The sequence below is a fragment of the Ambystoma mexicanum genome, chromosome 11, assembly GCF_040938575.1.
Source record: "Ambystoma mexicanum isolate Mex_15411 chromosome 11, UKY_AmexF1_1, whole genome shotgun sequence".
Taxonomy (NCBI): Eukaryota; Metazoa; Chordata; class Amphibia; order Caudata; family Ambystomatidae; genus Ambystoma; species Ambystoma mexicanum.
Window position 1 is genome coordinate 1,106,742,144 of NC_090934.1, and position 21,228 is coordinate 1,106,763,371.

A 21,228-nucleotide genomic window follows, 5' to 3' on the forward strand; every position below is an offset into this window, starting at 1 on the left:
TGGAAACACGTACGCCAGCAGGAAGCAGGCGTATGCGGACCCGCGCAGCATAAAAGTGCGCACAAACAACAAACAAGCTCAGACGCTACGATGAATATAACGTTCCTCGCAGCAGTGGTCGTGGGACACCGCAGGAGGAGGATAGTCAGGGCCAGAATTTTTACACCCAGGACCAGCCTTTTTGGGATGCCTGATGACCAGGTATATGGGAGGTACAGGTTTCCAACTCACATAATACTCGACCTGGTGAGTGAGTGGGAGGATGACCTCACATCACCCACCCTGTGGCTCTCAAGCACTGAGCCCCTTGGAAAAGGTGCTCAATGTACTGCACTTCTTGGCCACTGGTTCATTTCAGCAGACAAGTGCCATAGTGGGGGGGGGTGTCACAGGCCACGCAGTCACACTGCCTACACCAGGTGTTGGCCATCATGACCGCACGCCCATCAGTCCGCAGGCAAATATACCTGCCCAGAACACCTGCAGAAAGGCATGCTGCCGTCCAGGATTTTTACGGGGTGGCACACTTCCCCAAAGTGCTAGGTGCCACTGATTGCACTCATGTGGCTCTACATCCTCCCAGGGCAACTGAGCACATCTATAGAAACCGCAAGCACTGGCATTCCATCAACGTGCGGGTAGTATTTGATGCCAAGGGAATCACCACCTCAGTATATGCCAACTATCCAGGGTCCACCCATGACAGTTTCATTTTCAGAATGTCAACCCTAAACCGGGACCTAGAAACTGGGCGGCATGGCGATACACGGCTGCTTGGTGAGTATAAATGCCTCTGCACATGCATGCATTTCAGATACTGAGTAATGTCACAACCCCACTAATGATACCCATCATCACCTCCCCAGGGGACAGTGCCTACCCTCTGAGCACCCACATGATGACGCCAATTCGGAACCCCACCACACCACCCGAGGTAAGATACAACACAGCCCATATTGCAACCCGGGGCATAGTGGAGCGCACATTCGGAGTGCTCAAGTCACACTTTCACTCCCTTGACTGCTCTGGTGGGCAGCTGCTATACGCGCCCCCAGTATTGTGCAGGATCATAGTGGCAGCATGTGTCCTGCACAATGTTGCAACACGCCGGGGCCTGCCGATGGACATGGTGGTGCCCCCACATCCCCAACCACATGCACGGCCGCTGCGCATGGGAGGGGAAAGGGCATGTGTTGAGGCAGCCCGTACGCAGCTGGTGGCTGATTACTTCACCTAAAATCACACCCCTGTGGAGTGCACACAGCCCTGGCACATTCCAGCTGACAATCAATGATGATGACATAAGGGACAGTCAACTGTCACAACCATACCAGCCTGAGATTGGTCACCTGGAAGTGTTACATTGTGTGCATGCCTACCTACCAAAAGACAACCAATGCTGTGTCACAAAAAGACACACATTCATGCTGCATGAATGACTACCCCCCTTGCCAAATACAACATGAAAATAGCACCATGTCACGCAACCCCTCCCCATCTCCGCCACCCAACACACCATGGCATGTCATGCAATTTGAAAGCAAACAAAGGAATGCACAACACATGACACAAGTGTCACAAAGTGCACTGTCCCAAATGGAAACAGGCCACAGACAATATGCTCCCAGTAATCAATAACAAACAGCACACATGACCAAATACTTACCAGCAACACAATACAGCAACACAGCATGAAACATTGCCAAAATATGACAGTACAAACTCAAAGTAGTACAAGTCTTACAACCTGAATAAGCCAGCACATCGACCCCTTCCAACTGCAGAGTGTTGCTGCCAGGCAAATGTGTCAGTGTACTGCATACAACATCAACTGCATCTGCAAAGTAGACAGCCTTGTGAAGACATGAAGAAGGTACCTGCGAATAAGGAGGAAGACATAGATGCACAAGCACATATCAATACACCATGCAGTGTTCAATACAAAAACAATCCCCACTAGGGATGTCCACACAGTTATAACTACAGACTGCCCACACAGCTCATGGGAGCCCAATGTCACTGTGTAAGTCACTGTCACTTGGTCACACCCTTTGCAAGCCCATGGAAACGGGAAGCAGGAGGGGTGTGTATGTCAGGAACCCAAGCGTCTAACCCAAACACAGGACAAACCTGCATGTGCCCAGCCGGAATACAAAGTGGAAGCCCACGGGAGCCACACAAGGCAACACACTGTAAAAAATAAAAAAAATAATAAAAAATGGCCAAGTGGGGGCCAGGGAGGGGGGCACCCAGGAGGTTCGAGGACAGGGTGCACACATACACCCACCTGCATGGATGTTGCAAAAAAAAAATATACCTCCATGGGCTCATGGCCTGCACGGCTACGCTACTGTGGGAGAACTGCTGCTGTTGCTCTCTTCACCCTCTGCTGCTGCATCAGGAGGTGGTGGTGCTATGGGAGGCAGCCCACGCAAAGCCCTTGTATGGTCCTCCATGGCAGCAAGCATGCGGGTCTGGAAGGTCTCGTTCTGGAGGATGATAGTACGGAGATCCCCATGCAGCACCTGACCGGTTGCCTGCATTTCTGCACGCATGGCCTCGCGTGATGCCCGGATCTCCTCCCGAGTTGCCTGCAGCTCAGCTGAGAGTGAACGTGTGAGCTGCTCCAGCTGCTGTTCTGACCTAAAATTTCGGGAAGCCTCAAGTTCACCCAGAGTCTCCCTGAGGTTATGGAGTTCTACCCTCAGGGCTTCCCTGTGGCCCTGTGACTCTATAGATATGGCTTTGTGCAGAGTCTCCAGTGCCGCCCCTCGGTGCCTGTTGGACACCAACATGTCTTCCCTGTGTGATTGGCAAATGAATTGCCTGCTGTTGTTGCTCCATCTGCCTTTCAGGGGGGAGAAGGGAAGTGGCCACCCTCTCCATTGCCTGAGCCATCATTTCAACCGATGCTCCCTGTTGGGCTTCTATACCGTACATGGAGTTTTCCCATATAGTATTGCCTGGTGGCGTACAGCCACCGTGTCGGCGGGCACCATACCTGTTCGGGGCAAGGTGATCTGCACCTTGCTGTGCTGGCACTGCCTGAGGCTGCAGGACTGCATTCCCCCTCTGATCTGCTGGCCCAGGAACAGTATCAGATGTTGTGGAGTGTGACCCTGCATCCGTAACCGCCAAAGGCGGATTTACCAACACTGACATCCCCATAGAGGGTTCTACCCTGGTGCAGGTGGGTTGGACAGAACAGAATCCCTGCCAGGAACACTCATCTGCGGCAGCACATAAGTCTCATCATTCGATTCAGCACCTGAATAGAGGTCTGGGGTGGTGCACCCAGAGACACCCCTGGACAGTATGGTCTGCAGTAAGATTGGGTTTTCACCCACCACCACACCACGTCCTCCACTGGTGCCCGGTCGTGCCCGAGATTCCTCCTGGGTCTGCACCATCTCCTCAACCTCAACAGCATCAAGTGCGTCATCACCTGCAAAAACATGAAAGACAACAAATGGAAACAGTCATGAGCACCATAGCACACACATAGGCCTGACAAGCCAGAGATCCAGTACATGAATTACACATACCCCACATGACTATCACCCTGGTATGCATGCACTGTCAATGGGTTGGAAGGGGAGGCAAAATGCAGACACTGAGGACACCAAGATGGAAAAGCAATACTTGTGCTGCATGCTGGGTAGCACTGGCATCACACATTAGCCTGTGAGTGGCATGTCCAATACACATACATGACACATGCCAGCACACAGATGGCATGTAGCATAGCCATGGTACATTTGACAAGTACAGCCATATGTCAGTGAATGAGTACTGTCACCCATCCATGTGAGATGGACATGATGAGATGAAAAATGCTAAATAGTGTGACAACATATGCATGTGCCACACACTGCAACACATCCAGTGTACAATAATATAGTGATCACAGGCAGATGTATACATCAATGGTTGGTCACTTCAACATGACAGGAAACAACTATCATGTTCCACATTCAAACAGGCCCCAAAAATTAATGTGAGCAGGCCAATACTCAATCAGCCTGAATGGTCTAATCATTCACATAACAAGGTAACAAATGTGGGCCAACGTGGGGTGTAATCAATGACAGAGGCATGTCACATATGTGGCATTAGGGCTGAAAAATGCGTTGGAAAAATGGGAGAATTGAAACAATCAGCCTGAATGAGCACTGAAAAATTCAGAACAGTGTTGTTGCAAGATGACAGTTCAAGGGCAACTGCAGTAATGTGGGGCTAATTGGCTAGTGTGGGCAGAAGGGATACTGTCTTACCCAAATCCAAGGCCGGTGAATGTTTTGGAGGAAGCACATGGGTGACCCATACCACTCAGGAGTACACACCCTCACCTGGCACTCAATCAGAACCGGTCACCCAAACAACATACACATGGATTACACACACATGCATGGGCACTCACCGGACAATGCGTCATAATCTGGTAGGTCTCCCACGCCTTGGATCTGTTCCTCTGTGATGAAGGTTCCAGCAACAGACTCATGTTCAGTGAGTTGGTTGTCCTCTGGTGGAGACCCACCGCTTGTAGCAATCATCAGCTGTGCGCCTCACAAATCCAAGGGCACTAATGTGGTCCGCGATGGTCTGCCAGTGTGCCCTACGTTGACCAGGTGTGGTCTTGCACCCTGCAGTCACCACCATTTCACGGCTATGTGCCGACACATAGGCCACAAGTGCATCAAGTTCGGCGTCATTAAAGCTAGGCTTCCTTGACGTGCCAGAGCGTATAGCCATGTCTGGGGTCTCAGCCTGTAGTGCCAGAGCACCCTTCTTTTTCAAAGGTGGTGCGGATCCTGAGTGGCCTACGCTGCTCTGGTCAGTAGGGGCAGAAGTGCAGGTGGACTGGGTACTAGAAGTGTGCGAATGCACAACGACCATAGGTCTTGGTGCAGGCATTGGCTGCAGAATGATGTTGGCAGGGCCACCGTCGGTTTGATGGACCTGGACCGACACTATCCCGGCTGGGAGACTCAGAGCTGGGGTGAATAGAGCTGCAGCTGCCACTGCAGTCTCCACACCCTGCCTACTTGGGGCAGCAGATGACATTGCTGCCCCAGATCCACGTGGCCTGGTAACAGCACCTTGCACCGCCACACGTTGCGTAGACTTGCAGACCTGGAAGTCAGCCTGGGAGTCATCCTGTGCCGGTTCAGGTGCCAAAATGGGCCCGTCCAACAAGGGCTGAGCTGGGATGGTGTCAGCTACATTTCCCACAACCATGGGGGGGGGCATGGATGTTCCCGATTGGTCCTCCACACAGGGGGGTCTAGGGGCACCCTGCAAATCCTGGCCGCGTCCCCTACCGCGCCCACCACTTGGAGGTTGGCCACCTTTGCCTCCCTTACTGCTTGGTCGCTTCCCAACCATGGCACTGATGATGTTGTGCGTATGGGAGTTGAGGTAAACAATTGTCCTGGGCAATTGGGGTGAAAGCGGTGGGGTACTAGATGGAATTCGTACCCTAGTGCTCTAGCAAGGCTGTATGTGACCCCTGGGGAAAGATGACGGGTCACGCAATGCACAGGCACCCCAACAAAAAAAGCACACGTGCACGCAACCCCTGGTAGACCACGTGCATGGAAAAATAAACCTGCACTACGCTGTGGCACCCAGAAACACAAAAATAAGCGTACGCTTGTTACACGCAGCCTACAATGACCTCTGAAGGGGTACGCGACACACAAAGCTAACCTCAGTTGGAAAATACGTGCGCGACTCACCGTCTGCCTTGAAAAAGAACGTGAAAAAGACACGCGTAGGCAAAACCCCCGCCAAAAGAAGAAAAGAACGCAGTCTGAGGAAACAGGGAGTACGAACTGGAAATGGAGTGAAGTAATTGTGTTTGAACCGACAAGAAGTACAAGATACACCCGCTCGCTCTCCACAAAAAGCACGTACAAGGAAATAGCGTGATACTTGTACCTTTTAAGCCAGCCCACATGTGAATCGCCACTTACGCATTTACGTGCTAAGGCCCTTTCCTCCAAGAGCACGGTGACGTGCAGTTTTCTCACGTGCTGATTCACTATGCACCCGTGTTGTGGGCAACGCCTGCGCACCTATCGTCACTGACACGCTTACACGCTAAGGGCCTTTCATCGAATTACACACTGACGTGCACATTTTTCACGTGCCAAATCACTCCGTATCCAGCTGGCCACGCAAATACACACGGAAGACCACGCTCCTGCCAAAAAAGGCTATTTTCCTGCCCCCCAGAGCCCCGAGCACGCTCCCACCTGCCATCTGCTGCTGCCTGACTGCCTGCTGCCCACGTGCCCTGCTATTTGCTGCCTGCACGTCAGCCAGGGGTGCAGTTGCTGTGACCATCCCTGCTGGAACTGAAGACTCCCGACTGGGATACTATCGCTCCACAGCCCAGCCCTAGGACCCAGTTGCCCACCCACACCTGCCTCTGGGGTTGCCATGTCGGGCACAACACCATCTGGCACCACTGGCAACCCCCAGCCAGAGAGGCAGAGGGCCACCAGCTTCAGTGCCAGGGAAGTTGGTGTCCTGGTGGAGCAAGTCCTGGGGCAGTATGATGCCCTCTTTGGAAGTTTGCGCGCCACAATGAAGGATGGACCAGGATCTGGATGGACATCGTGACTGCCATCAACGAGGAAGGGGTGGCAGTCCGCGACATCAAACATGTCCGGAAGCGCTGGGAAGACTTCAGCTCCAGGACCCTCGACAAGGCCCAGCGCCTCTTGAAGGCAGTGGATGCCAAGGGGGGCCAGGGCCAGCTGTCAGACCACCAAATGAGGGTCCTGGAACGCATACGCCCAGCGCTCCACGTCCAGGTCCTTGAGTGGCAGACCCATCTGGAGTCGAGCGGTAAGTGTACATGCATACTGATTGGACGCTGTGCGTTTTGTGGTGTGCCAGTAGTGTGCAGGTTGCACATGTGTTTTTGTAGGGCCATGTATGGATGTGTATGTACAGGGGAATGGGGCTGACACATGTGAGTCCTCTCATGTGTGAGACACATCAATCGTGTATGTGTTCGTAAGCATGCTGGCCAAATGCAGGTGTGGGAGCACACGTTTGAATTTCTGTGTATGTATGTTGGCATGGTTGTGGTGTCACATATGGATGATGATTCCTGCTGCATGTATCTTGTAAGAGGATTCAATGCAACACTACAGCTAAGTCAATGCCTAGTCTGGGATACTGAATGGAAACCCTTATTGATATATCTTTATGTCCAGTTCATGCGTTCTGGATGACTACCCCTATATAACACCCCTCTCTTTGAATAACCCTGACCCCACTGAGCCAAGAAGTAGTTCTGTTTTGCAAGTTAAAAGGTTTAATTGATAATTTAAACAATAGATATATATATCACACTTTAGAATAAATTAATAATTGAATAGCACACTTAATCTGATATGATAAAGATTAACAACGGAGAATCTGGCACTGGCACACTTGTGAATAGGAACAGAAGAATAAGGTGGTAGAGAATGCTTTCTATAAGTTCAGATGGATGTAATGTTGAATGAAAATGCAATACAGAAAATACTCAATATGATTTCAACAAAACAATGTAATCACTTTTCTCTGGCAATCCCCTCCCCCTTTATGCAATGCAAGGAAATGGAAGGAAAGCACACAGTTCTCAGAAATGCAATCAAATGTAATTCAGTTCACCCCAGCAAGCTTAGATTACAGATCGGAGTTTTAAACACAGCCCCAAAATGCTTTTATATGTGCTGGCAATGAAGTGAGGAATATGCTGAAAATGGTTTTAATTCCCCCTAGAGGTTCAGGGTGAGTGGTATCAAGTTAATATTAGTCCAGGCTCACTTTAGCAAGGATCTAGGGTGTAACTAGCAGGTTAAACGAATTTGTGGCAACTGAAAGCAAGAAAACTGCTATTTTCACACGTTGAGAAATTTGCAAATCGCGGTAAATTCGCGAGTGCATTTTCCGCGATTGCGGCAAAAGTATCGGAGGTAGGAATGCGGTTCTAGGTCCGTAGGAAAGCCACGATTCTAAGCTTTCTGAGGAAAGTTACTGCAAGTCTCTAGCACAAACGGTCACGGAGATATGAGTGATTAAATAAAGGTCGTTTTTCAGATTTGAAATTTTAAAGTTCAAAAAGACAAGTGACAGCAAGCAGCTAGAAAATGACAGGTGACAGTTTTACAAATGACAGGTGACAGTTAGGAGGCAGTTCTACTTAGGTTAAAATAGCTTGGATTATATTATTTTAACTAAGAGATTGGTTCTGCACAGTTCTGCTAGGTACTCACACTATATTCTTGAATTAGAATGGGCCTCGCCACGGATCTGGTCAGGTTTTCTTCACTCGCCCCGGACGGTCTCTGCGCACAGCGTCTGGGTCAGCTCTACTCTGCTGGTCTGGACTGGGTCTCTGGTTCTGCTAACAGTGATCTGGGTCAGCTATGCTCTCTCTCTGGTTCTGGAAATTTGATAGATTTGAAGTCTCTATGTCTGCTCTCTGAAGGTTGAGGGAGGTAAAGTATGGATTTTCCCGGCAGAGCTTCCAGCTGCAAATGGATTTGAAGGCCCCTATCTGTCCTGCCTGTCTGCTTTTATGTGTTTTGAAAATGGGTGTGTGTGCAGCATCACTAGGCTCTACCCCTCTCCACTTGCCATTGGCCACTTCATCCGCTTCCACTTGATTGGGGGAATGAAATGAAGTGTCATCATGATGAGGTCTGTTTATGATACAGAGAACCCACCCCTATCAACTTTACACACAATCTATATTTGCTCAAAAAACATATTTGCACAGGTACACATTTGTTTAAAATTACATGCACCCCTCACATATCACAGGAGGTATCCCCTGTTCAAACTCTGCTCTTCCTGGGGGCTCGGGTTCAAAAATGGCACATATTTCACTTTTTAACTGATTTTGCAATGTCGGACATTAACCCAAATTTACACACATGTGTGCAAGGAGTATGGACATTAGTTGATGAAGTGTCAGATTTTTCACATGCACACATTTTGAGTAATATCCTCTTTTCCGCTAAAACCCCCCTGAACATACCACCGGGTCCTAACACGTCTTAAAATGTGGGCAGAAAAATCACAAGAATTATGGTGTCATTTAAATAATTTTCACAAGTCCGTACTATGAGTTATTCATCTTTTTAGAGTTATGTTCTGGCCCCAAAGGGGTGTGGTTTCCCCCCAGCACAAGGTTGAATTTCTGGTTTTTCCAGTTCTGCCAAGCAAGCTTGCTCTCACAGGCAGTGCTCCTCCCCTGTCCTTCCAGGAGGAAGCTCCATTTACGACTCCCGCCAATAAGTCAGGACAGGGCTTTGTTCAGAGCTCCTGTATTCTGTGGGGGCTCCCCTTAATTCAATTGTCATAGAGATGGCATATCCTTAGTGTGGCCAGCAAAAGGCAGATAGGCCTGGGAACACAGCTGTGACTCAAGTTTCACTCCTGACGGGGGGGGGGGTAGTTGCAAGGCAAAATTGGAATCTCTTTAAGCCAGTTTTTAGCTACATGTCATTTCTGTTACCCAGTTTAAGTCAAGACAATGTTTACATATGCAGCTAGAATGCTTATTCTAAGTTTAAAACTATGACATTTAAACAATTGCAACCTATGTGACACTCAAAGTAGGTCACTCATTTCTTTTAAACATTTAGATTTTTAGTGTCTTTCAGTCCAAATTTACTTAAACTGCTGAAATCCACAGCTCAGCCAGTCTTGTTATAAACCTTCAAGTCACTTCAGAATATAACTTTACATTGGATCCACCTCTCAGTAAGTCTTTCTTTGGCTTGCCTTGGGTTCATTTATTCAGTTTTACACAAAAAAAATAAAATCTGGTATTGTTTTAAAACGCCGGCTTTTGGATAGTGTTGAGTACTGGTACTGCACCCCTTTTTGGGATTTAAGAAAATGAATTCCCAACAGTTATGGGTTTGCTTTTGGCAATCCGCATTGCCATTCCCAATGGTTTCAGACTACTGTGTGGGTAGTCCAATGGTGGTTTTAGGCAGTGTCCTTCTGTGCCCATAACATCGGCAAAAATGAGTGGCTGCCTATTCTTCATACATTTCCCTGTGCATTTTCTGGGAAGCTCTGGCCATCATGATGTTTTCCATGTCAGTACTGCACAGTTTTGAGGTAGGGCTTGGATGCGTGGATAAAAACATCCCACAATCTGCACTGTGTACATGTGCATGTGTGTGTATTTGACAAGTGTGCAACATGGATGCATGTGACACTGACATGTAGAAGGCAGAATGCGAGATGTGACATGGATGGGGATGTCATCACTGCGACAGTTTGTGGAGATGTACACATGCATGTAGGTCTGGTGGCGTATGTGTTGTGCACTCCCCGTGTTCCATGTGACGTCAGGCTCACCTTCGGCTGCTCGTGCTGTTTGTGAATGGATGGTACTGCCTGGTGCAATATTGCTGTAGAATTGCTCATGTGTGTGAGTTGAAATGGCATGTGTGTTGGGGAGTGTGCTGCCATGTCTGAAGTTTGACACTGCCACTCATGTACAACTGTCATGTGTGTATCAGTCCACTGTGCAGTGCCCTGATGCCTGTGTTTTATCTCTCCCTGTCTGCAGCGTCAACTGATGAAGAGGGCAGAGAGGGGGCTGTGGAGCAAAGCGGCAGGGATCGCACCACCAGCCGGAGACGCAAGGCCCGGCTTCCCTCCCAGATTGTCATCTTGTCAGGGAGTGGGGAGTCTGGTGCCGCGTCCCAGGCCGCAGCTGCCGAGGGTAGGTCCAAGAGGCGGAGGTGGACTCCTCGCAGCAGAAGGGGCAGCTGAGACCTCACAGGGTCCGACGGAGGAAGAGGGCATGGAGTCATCCAGGATGGTGGGGGGTTTTGTGGAGGAGGAGGAGGCGGAAGGGACACATGGGGTCTGGAGGTGGGGATACCACTGGTGCTAGTGGTGCAGTGCAGGGGCAGGGACAGGAGGCAGCACAGGCTGCCGCAGAGGTGCCTGTGTGTAATCCTGTCCCTGATCCTGTGACTGCATCATCCGGCACCAGCAGGGATGCCTACGTCCAGACCTGTTTTCAGGGAGGGGATGAGCGCACAACAACTGGCCTTCCTCTCCCTGCGGTCATGGCTATCCGGGACCGGGAGGACACATCCCTGCCACAGTAGGGAGTCGGACGTCCAGCAGGGGTGGCCACCACGACAACTGCACCCCAGCCGGAGGAGGACGTGCAGGCAGCAGGAGCAAGGGGGCAGGCACAGGCACAGCAGCAGCAGCAACAAGGTGGGAGCAATGATGGCTCGGGCCTTAAACATCGGAGGGGCAGGCATCGGCCAGAGGGCAGGAGGACCCAGGATTGGAAGTGTCTTCCGTGTGGCAGCAGTTGGGCCAGGCCATAGGTGCGGAGCGGCGGCGGGCGGAAGCGGCACAGCTCACAATGGTCAGGGCGGAGAACTCCATGTGGAGGGCACTGAGGCGGGCTGAGTGCCTCGAGGCTATTCGCAGGGAGTTGGAGTCCAACATGGCTTCGTCCCTGCGAACCCTCAGGGCCATGGAAGAGGACCGCCTCCAGGACATTGAGCGGGAGTTTGATGATGCCCTGACCCGGGACATCGAAAAGTGAGCTGTCGGACTAGCCCGCCGCCATTGTAAATAGTTTTTAGTGTTAGGTTTCATTTTCGTTTTCCTTTGATTTGGGGTGATTGGACTATGCCCCACACATTTGTACATAGTTGTTTTCTTAGGTAGTTTCTTAGGTAGGTTTCATTTCTTTCGTTGGGTTCATGGACCCTTGACAATGGATTGTACGTAGTTGGACAATGGATTGATTTGAACTTTTCATTTGGATTTGAACATGGATTAATGGATTTTTCTTTTTGACAATGGATTGTACATAGTTGGACAATGGGTTAATTTGAACCTTTTCTTTGGATTTCACCATGGATTAATGGATTTTTCTTTTTACGTTTCCTTTGGATTTGCTTTGGTGGAGGGAGAGTTTGGACTATTTTTCTTTTGGATTTCTTTGGATTGGTTATACTTTTCATTTACTCATCTTTTGGACATGCTTTTCATTTCATGTTTGCTATTTTTTTATGCTTTCATTTCATTGCTTTATTTTGTCCATAATACATTTTTATATTTTACTTCCATGTGTGTAATTCGCTCATTGGGTTAATGCATGTGAAAATGTGGGTTTACACAATCAATGCCAACCAGTGTGTGTGTGACGTACATGTGTTGATGTACATGGTTGACTTTTGGTTTGTGTCTTGAGATAGGCATGGCAGTTTGGGGTGGGTTGGTAAATCATTGCGTCTCAAGACTGGGGTGGCATTCTGTGATATTTTGGTGTAGAAGTGAGCCATGATTGTGCATCTTTATGTCATGTAGAGGGGGGGACATGAGTGGGGGCCTGCTGGCAGGTGCCCCTCACTGCTGGGGGGTGTGGGTGCAGGGGGACATGAGTGGGGGCCTGCTGGCAAGTGCCCTTCACTGCTGGGGGTGGGGGTGCAGGGGGACAGGAGTGGGACATGAATGGGGGCCTGCTAGCAGGTGCCCCTCACTGCTGGGGGGTGGGGGTGCAGAGGGACATGAGTGGGGGCCTGCTGGCAGGTGCCCCTCACTGCTGGGGGGTGGGGGTGCAGGGGGACATGAGTGGGGGCCTGCTGGCAGGTGCCCCTCACTGCTGGGGGGTGGGGGTGCAGGGGGACATGAGTGGGGGCCTGCTGACAGGTGCCCCTCACTGCTGGGGGGTGGGGGTACAGGGGGACATGAGTGGGACATAAGTGGGGGCCTGCTGGCAGGTGCGCCTCACTGCTGGGTGTGGAGGTGCAGGGGGACATGAGTGGGGGCCTGCTGGCAGGTGCCCCTCACTGCTGGGAGGTGGGGGTGCAGGGGGACATGAGTTGGTGATCACTGGCTGGGGGGCATGCCCATGGTGGCATGAATTCGCGGTGCGCCAGAATGCTGTTAAGCGCACATGGCTGGCGCACGCTGGTGCACGATCACCTTCTGCGCTGGTCGCGTGCGCTGCCTCTGCGCTGAAATCTATGAATTACCCCCATTGTATCTTTGATATCAAATGGTGAAACAAGACAATTCTTCAACAATTAACCAAGTAGGTGGGTTTAGGACTTCATTGACAGAGAACCAGTTTCTGGCTGTTTTGAGAACGAAGGCTCTATGATAGTTAAAATTCAGGAATTTGACACCACCATTGACAAATGGAATCTTAGTTTGCTAGCAGCAATTATTTTCTTTTTCTCAGATCCCCATAACAAATCTATAGGTATTTTATCAATAGATTCACAGGTGTGAACATCATTTGAATGGACTCTAATCTTCCGTGCCAAGACAGGTATAAGGGGGACCATGTGGTTACAGATTAATTTAGCTTTGATTGTAGTTTTTGTAGGTTAATTTTAATCATTTGAGTAAGTGAAGAGGTAATTGAAATACCTAGATAATCAATAGAAATAGGATTCCAGCTAAAACCGAAATGGACAAAATCTTCTTTAACAGAGTAGGCATTAAGCGGAAGCATTTTTGATTTATCTTTATATAACCCGTACCCTGAGAATTGAGAGAAACAATTAATCGTATCTAGTAAGTGAAGAAGTGGTGTAGTCGGATTTTAAAGGAAGATCAATATGTCCTCCGCATAAGCAGCTAACTTAAATTCAGATTCCCCACATCTAATATCAGCAATGTCTTTATTAGTTCATATTAATTCTAATAGCGGTTCCAGGGCCAGTACAAATAAATAGGTGAAAGGGACATCCTTGTCTAGTACCCCTATGGAAATTGAGGTTTTGGGGTCTGACTATAAAAGCTTAACTAACTTAATATAACCATCTCCAATGCCATTTTAAGGCTTGAAATAAAAAATCCCATTCAACACGGTCAAAAGCTTTTTCGGCATCTAGTGCAATTGCCATATAGCGGTTTTTGGGGCGATTCTTCTTATCTATGTAATGCAAAAGCTTCACAAACAGTCTGGAGTTTGCTGAAATAATTCTGCCTCTGACAAATCTTACTTGATCAAGATTCATTAATTTATATATTAAGGATTCTATTCTATTGGCCAAAATCTTTGCAAAAATCTTACAATCAGAGTTAATTAACAAAATAAATTGGTCTATAGTTCTTGGGTAATTCACTGTCTTTATTGTGTTTGGGAAATAGGATATGAAGGGCTTCTGTAAAGGAGCCTAGTGATGTATCTACCTTAGAGAAACATCTATGAAGTGATTCTAGCTTAGGTGAAAGGGTAGAAGAGAAATTAGCAATATAATCCATAGAAAACCCACCAGGCCCAGGGGCTTTGCCTTTTTAAAGATATTTATGGCCTTAGTGATTTTGTTGGTATGAATAGGGCCATCAAGGCTACTTAAATCAATATTAACAAGGTTTCAAGTGAACACAAAATAAATTGAAATGAATATTAGAATCAGTGTGATCAGAAGCATATACATGTTCATAGAATTTAGTAAAAACACCCAGGATATCTGCATCAGAGATTACTATTTTGCCAGAATAACTTAATAGCAGATATCCTGGATCTTTCCTTTTTGATCTTAATATACAAGGCCGAATCTTAACCAGCTTTATTGGACGATTGATATATTTTGGATTTAAATTTCAGTGCCTCAAGCTTGTTCCATGGATTTTCTGTTAATAGAGAAACAAAGAGTTTGAATTTGTTTAAGCAGAGCATCACTTGCTGTAGCATTGTATCTTTTCTCTAGAGCTTGTAATTCATTATATAGGGAATCTAAAACTTTCCTGGCCTCTTTCTTTCTTTCTTTTGGCTACAAATGAAATGATATGTCCCCTTAGTGCAGCCTTATAGGCATTCCAATTATTGGCCAGAGAGGTGTCATCATCTTTGTTAATATGAAAGAAGAAGTGGTGAAATTTGAGAAAGAATTTTTGAAAGTTGCCATCCTAAAGTAGTGAGTTGTTAAATCTCCATCTGCGTATGTGGTTTTTAGCGCATCCCAATTCTATATTATTAATTAAAGGAGAATGGTTTGATATTAGTGAGCATTGAATAGTGAAGCCAATTATTGCACACGCTAAAGATTTGCTAACACAAATGTAATCAATGCATGACAGCGAGTTATGTAGGAAGGAGTGAAAGGTGAAGTCCAGATCAGTAGGGTGTGAGAGCCTTCATGTGTCAACAACTTCAATCTCTGCTAAACATTTTGTAAATTCTATGTGTGATTTGCTACGTTTGAATTCACATGGGGATCTTCTATCAAGAAAGGGGTCAATAACATTATTAAAGTCTCCACATATTATCAAATTGGGAAGGTCTGATTGTAAAATCATTTGTTTCATTTCCCTCCAAAACCTGGGATCAGTGATTGAGAATTGAGAACATTTGAGAATGAATTGATAATTTAGCTAAAACCCATCACCATTTACTATCTGTGTCCTTATGTAGGACATGATAGTCAGTGCCCTTTTTAATTAGGATAGCCACTCCATTATGTTTACCATCTGCCTGACTAGCTAATACCTTGCCTGCCAAAAAAACTCTTCAATTTCATGGATTCCTGTAATGATAGATGGGTTTCTTGCAAGTAAGCAATAGTTGGTTTAAATCTATTGCTGTGAGCCAGTACCCTTTGACTTTTAATTGGGCTATTGAGACCTTTAACATTCCATGTCATATATCTCAGGGCCATAATCTAGAAAAGGGTAATAATAGTAATATTAACGCAAAGAAAACATGAAAAACTTGTCTACAGTCAAAGTGCCTTCCGCTTATCCAGAGATTTACATATTCTAGAACAATTGTAGGGTTCCAAAAGTTGTTATAAAGTGATAAAAATGGGTATACAAAACAAAAGGACCAACATTGTAACATCTGACAGTAGGGTGTAATTGAGTAGGAACTTTTAGTTTGATGGTGATCGATATATATTCCAACCCAGTAAATATGAGGAAATGATAGAGCAAAAATAAAAGGCTCAAAAATCAGAGTCGCAATGCCAAATGCCAAATAAGCACATCTTGTGTAGGCGCATCTCACACAGGGTAAAACATCGAACAAAAACCAGAGAAAAAGTCTGCTCCAGAAGGTCCTTAAGTTGACATTTGCAGAGGGATAATTATTCCAAGGAATTCTTTTCAAAGTAAGTAATGAGGCAGAAACTGGCGAAGAAGGTAGGAGAAACATGTGTGACTGGCGTTGCCTGTGTCCACTGCGGTCATCTTTTGCAGTCTTATGTAGTTCTTTAAATCGTCTGGGTCCTCAAATGGAGGCATTTACGAGTTTTTTGTTGGTGATGCATAAATCAAAGGGGAATTCTGGGAGGACGGGCTGGTTTGATCAGGCCTGCAGCTTGGCCAAATGGGCTCTTTTAGATTCCCTAAAATCACCTGTATCTGCTAGAGGCAATATTATTCAAGCTAGAGCAAATTATCGGAGGACAATCGAATTTAGAAAAATGGAGCTTGAAGAACGGTTGTGATAGGAGTTCCTTGATGCCAAAAGGACCAACAATGCCAAAGGCTTCTGGGAATTTGTTAAAGAGGGGCCAGTCTACAATGGGCAGGAGGGTCATAAGGGTAGCCATGTGGCGGTGGATGACTGGGTTTCTCATTTTGGGTCATTGTTTGGTGGTAATAGTGCACCAGAGGGAAGGGGAGGGGGAGTCGTGGTTCTACACTTCGTTTTTCAACTGAAGAAATCTCGAAAGCAATTGGGGTTCAGGCCCATAATAGAGCTCAAGGAACAGATGCAGTACCGGCAGATCTCTTTCTGGAGCACATTGATCTGTGGGGACCGGTACTGACCCTATACTTTAATGCCTGTCTTGGCACAGGTTACTATCTGCCCTCTTGGAAATCTGCAATTATTTTCCCAATTTTTAAAAAGGGAGACCCAACATCTGCCTCGTCTTATTGCCCAATATCTCTTTTGGACACCTAATTTAAAATGTTCTGCTGTGTCCTACTGGGATATATCGAGGCTTGGTTGGTGAAGGGGAGGTTTTGACAGATATCCAATTTGGCTTCCGTCCAGGACTGGGTACTATGAAACAGGTTTTGAATTTATATCTCTTGGTCTCTAATTTTGTGTTTTGCATGGGAGAAGCTGTTTACCTTGCCTTTATGGACCTGAGCACGGCCTTCGACAAAGTAGACAGAGCAAAGTTGTGGGCCATGCTTGAGTCCACCGGGTGCCCTAAGGATATATGGGTGGTGCTTTGTGAGATCCACATGGACAATGGGGCCAGTGTTTGTATTGGACCAGGGGGTAGGTGCTTGGATTGCTTTAAAAGTGGGGTTGGGGGCCATGTAGGGGTGTGTCCTCGCCCCCATACTCTTCACCCGTACATTAATGGATTGTGGAAGGCCTTGGTGGCAACAGGTGTGGATTTTCTGAGCATTTGGGGCAGGGGATTCCCGGTGTTGGCATATGCGGATGATACGGTCCTCATGGTTCGAAAAGCTAGGGCCTTGCAGGCCCTGGTCGACGCATATGCCTCCTTTATGACAGGCTTGGGGTTAAAGATTAACACTGTCAAATCAGGAGTGATGGGGTGCACCTGAAGGAAGAAGCAGGCAAAGATGTGACGTATAGTCTGCAATGGGGAAACCATCCCAAGGGTAGCAGAATTCGATTATTTGGGGGTTAGGTTTTCAAAGGCAATGACGGGCAATGCTCATGTGAAAAAACTATCGCTGAAAATGAGCCAATATATGGCAGGTATTTCCCGCTTTCAAAGCAGGTGCAAGGGTCAGCATCTGAAATCGGTACTTAAGGTTTATACCACCCAAATGAAGGCGGCCAACCTATATAGAGCATCATTGTGGGGCTATTCAAAGTTGGTGGCATTGCAGGGAAAGGAAAAGTGTGTTTTTTTTTAAAACTCCTTGGTCTTCCTGGCTCAACCTCTTGCGCTTCGGGACATAGGGAATTGGAGATGGTCTACTGGGAGGATGAATGGGCAGTTGCCCCTAGTAATCTCTGGTTGAGAATATGGGCTAATAAACATGCAAATCTGTACCATTTTATAATAAGACATACGTAAAGGATTCCCTGTGCACGAGCGATGTTCAGGCTCAGTTTCCCCCAGCGGCAATGTTATATGCCTTGCAGCAGAGAGGGTACAAGGATGCTATGCGTCGGGGGACCATAGATAAACGGGCCCGTACAGTACGGGCCACTTACCAGGATAGTTCAAAACCTGATAGTCCACTTCCCTGTTCGCCCAAAACCATCAAGGACCACATTGGCACCCTTGCTCCAGCTCTGGCCTTCCCCTCCCCTCTTAAGCACTCTCTTGTGCACCCTCTTCTAAAATAACTCACAGCAGACCCCTCTTGCCGACTATCACCCGATTTCCATCACTACTTTCCTGGGCCAACTCCTGGAAAAGCTGGGCATCTCCCAGCTTAATCTTCACGCAGACTCTGATGGTTGTCTCCATGACCATCAGTCCGGCTTCAGAGCCGCCAGAAGCAGGGAAACTGCTCTCCTCAACATCCGTGAAGACCTGCTCTCCAACCTTGACTCTAACATCCCCTCTGTCCTCATCCTACTCTATTGCTCTTCTGCCACCCTGCTCAACCGTCTCTGTGATAACCTGGGCATCACCGATCAGGCTCTGGCCTGGCTGACCTCTTTCCTCTCTGATCAACCCTCCCAGGTCCAACTTGGGTCCTTCCTTTCCTCCATCTCACTCTCTACTTGTGGTGTTCCCCAGGGGTCTAACCTCTCCCCCTGGATTTTCAACCAATACCTGGCACCCCTTGCCCACTGCATTGCCACTCTCTGCTCCAACTTTCAGTGCTATGCGGATGACACTCAGGCTTCCCTCCGCCACCTCTTCTCCCTCCCTCATCTCGGATTGTCTCTCTGCCATCTGGGAGTGGTGCGCCGCCAATGAGCTCTGCCTTAATGCCAGTAAGATGGAGATTCTCCCCATTGCCACACCTGCACCCTCCTTTCCTGTCGCTCTCTGGCCGGACTCCCTTGGCCCTGTTCCTGCTCTCACCTGTGAGGCTAAGAACCTCTGGCTCATCTTCGACTCCTCACCCCCATTTTCTCCTCACATCTCTAAGAAGTCAAACTACCAACTGCACCTCCTCACAGGTATTCTTCCTTTCCTCTCCTCCCCCCAGAAGCTTACTGTCTCTAGAGCTCTGGTTCTCTCTAGGCTAGACTACTGCAACAGCCTCTTTCTAAATCTGCCTGCAACTCATCCAAAACAGGACTGCGAGACTGGTCCTTGGCCTCAAGCCCTGGGATCGTATCTCTCCAGCCCTGAAATCTCTTCATTGGCTGCAAGGGTTACACACAAGACCCTCTGCATTGTCCACAAGGCTTTCTGGGGCCTGGGTCCTAAATACCTTCAACTCACCCTCTGTAAATATCTTCCCACTCGAGCTCTTTGCGCCTCCACTTCCAACTCCCTCAGGGTCATTCGCTTCTTCAAGCAACGACTTGGGGGTAGATCTCTTTACTCGGCTTGTGCCTCCCTCTGGAACAGCCTCACTGCCACTCTGAAACTTGAGGAGAACCATCTCCGGTTCCGGAAGCACCTCAAGACCTTCCTCTTCGATTCTGCCTTCGCCCTTCCTCTCCCCTGCTGATCTGTCTGCTTTGGCTCTGTGCACCTGGCTACCCTCAGATTTTGGGCACAGGTCCCTGCACACCCAGCTACACAACCGCACTGCCTCTTGGCAACCCTTGCATTTGGGTCTGTATCTGTAACCCTACAGTCCTCTTACCTGCACTTATCAGACACCTCTTGTTTGTGCTTTAAACCTCACACTTGCCACTTTGCTGGCTGCACTACCAGTTGTGCGGTTGTTTTTATCCCTTGCTCAGCACTTTCCACCTCTCCCCTCTCTTTTGCACTTTCCCCCTTTCCTCTCCCCTGCACTTGCACATTCTCAATGTCGCTGGGCCTAGTAAGATCGCTGTTTTGTCCTCCCTTATTCCCCTCCCTTGCCTCATCACGCTCTGAAACACGTGATACAAATATCACATATCAGAGTCAACATATGTTGATTAGCAGGGTCTCCGATTTACAGCCATATCTCGTCTGGGCCACGAAAAAACAACATAGTTGGCTCATCACGAGGGCGAGATTCAACTGTTTGTTGTTGAGGGGTTACACTGTAAAGTGGCCTAGATACCCATATGACCCCAGCTGCCCAGTGTGTGGGGCGCCAAGAGAGGACTTAAAACATTTTATATTATTTTGCCCCGGTTACTGGGACATCAGAAAATGTACAATTTTGCAGATCTTGAAGCTCACTGATAAATGCTGTTATAGGCCTGCTCTGCTGCTGCTTCTGACTGCGGAATCAGAATTGACGGTATGGGTCCTGTTATCTTACCTAAAAATGACTATGCACATCAGAAAGGGGATTTTAAAAGGGACAAGATCTTGTTTTATTACCTTGTAATTCTTGTCTGAAATGTATTTGCACAGTGTAGTAATTTTGTGATAATAGGCTTATTTTGCATCCTGATGAATTTTAATGTTGCGTATTGTTTGTGTTTGAGGGATGTATTTATATCCGAATAAACATGATGAACTGAACTGAGATGTCTTACCATTAATGGTGACCTTGAAAGTGCATGGGTGGATCAAACCATATCTAGCATTTAGCTGCTTGAACGCAGGGCGATATGAGAGTAGGTCTTTTCTCCACTGGGCTGTGATTTTGACACATCTTGTGAAATACAGATCCTGTGGCCATTCCAAATTAGATGATCCATCCTTTTAGTATTCTGCAGAATCTATTGGAGTCGAGTGTATTCAAGGAGCAAGACAATTATTGTTCTTTTTGTGTTTTTCTCATATGATTCTGTCCTTTTAGGTCCAATCCTATGTGTCCTTTGAATATTAAGGGCAATGGGTGACTGTAAATTCTAAATGTTTGGAGGGGGTTTATTTTAAGAAAGAGAGCTACATCCTCTCCTTCCACTTATTCTGGAAATCCAAAGACACAGGTTATTGCTACGATTTCTATTCTCCAAGTTTTCATTTTGTTTCTGGATCATTCCATATGAGTAACTCTAGTAGTACGCTGACTCTTTTTTCTACTTCTTCACTTCTGTTCTCAAAGCTCACCCATCTTTCTTCTAATGGTTGGAGTTTAGTGTTAGTGGTGTCCATAAAGAGTTTGAATGCTACAATTTCAAGTAAAATAGTTTCCATATTTGATTCCAAAATTGTTTGATCAGGAGGAGGGGAGGCACATTTGGGCCTTTTC

General features: G+C 47.5%; 1 protein-coding gene across 1 annotated transcript in view; it reads left to right on the top strand.

Moving 5' to 3' along the window:
- SH2D7 (SH2 domain containing 7) overlaps window positions 1-21,228 on the top strand; it is a 233,890-nt gene that overhangs the window by 198,539 nt on the left and 14,123 nt on the right. The gene's annotated exons all lie outside the window — the stretch shown is intronic.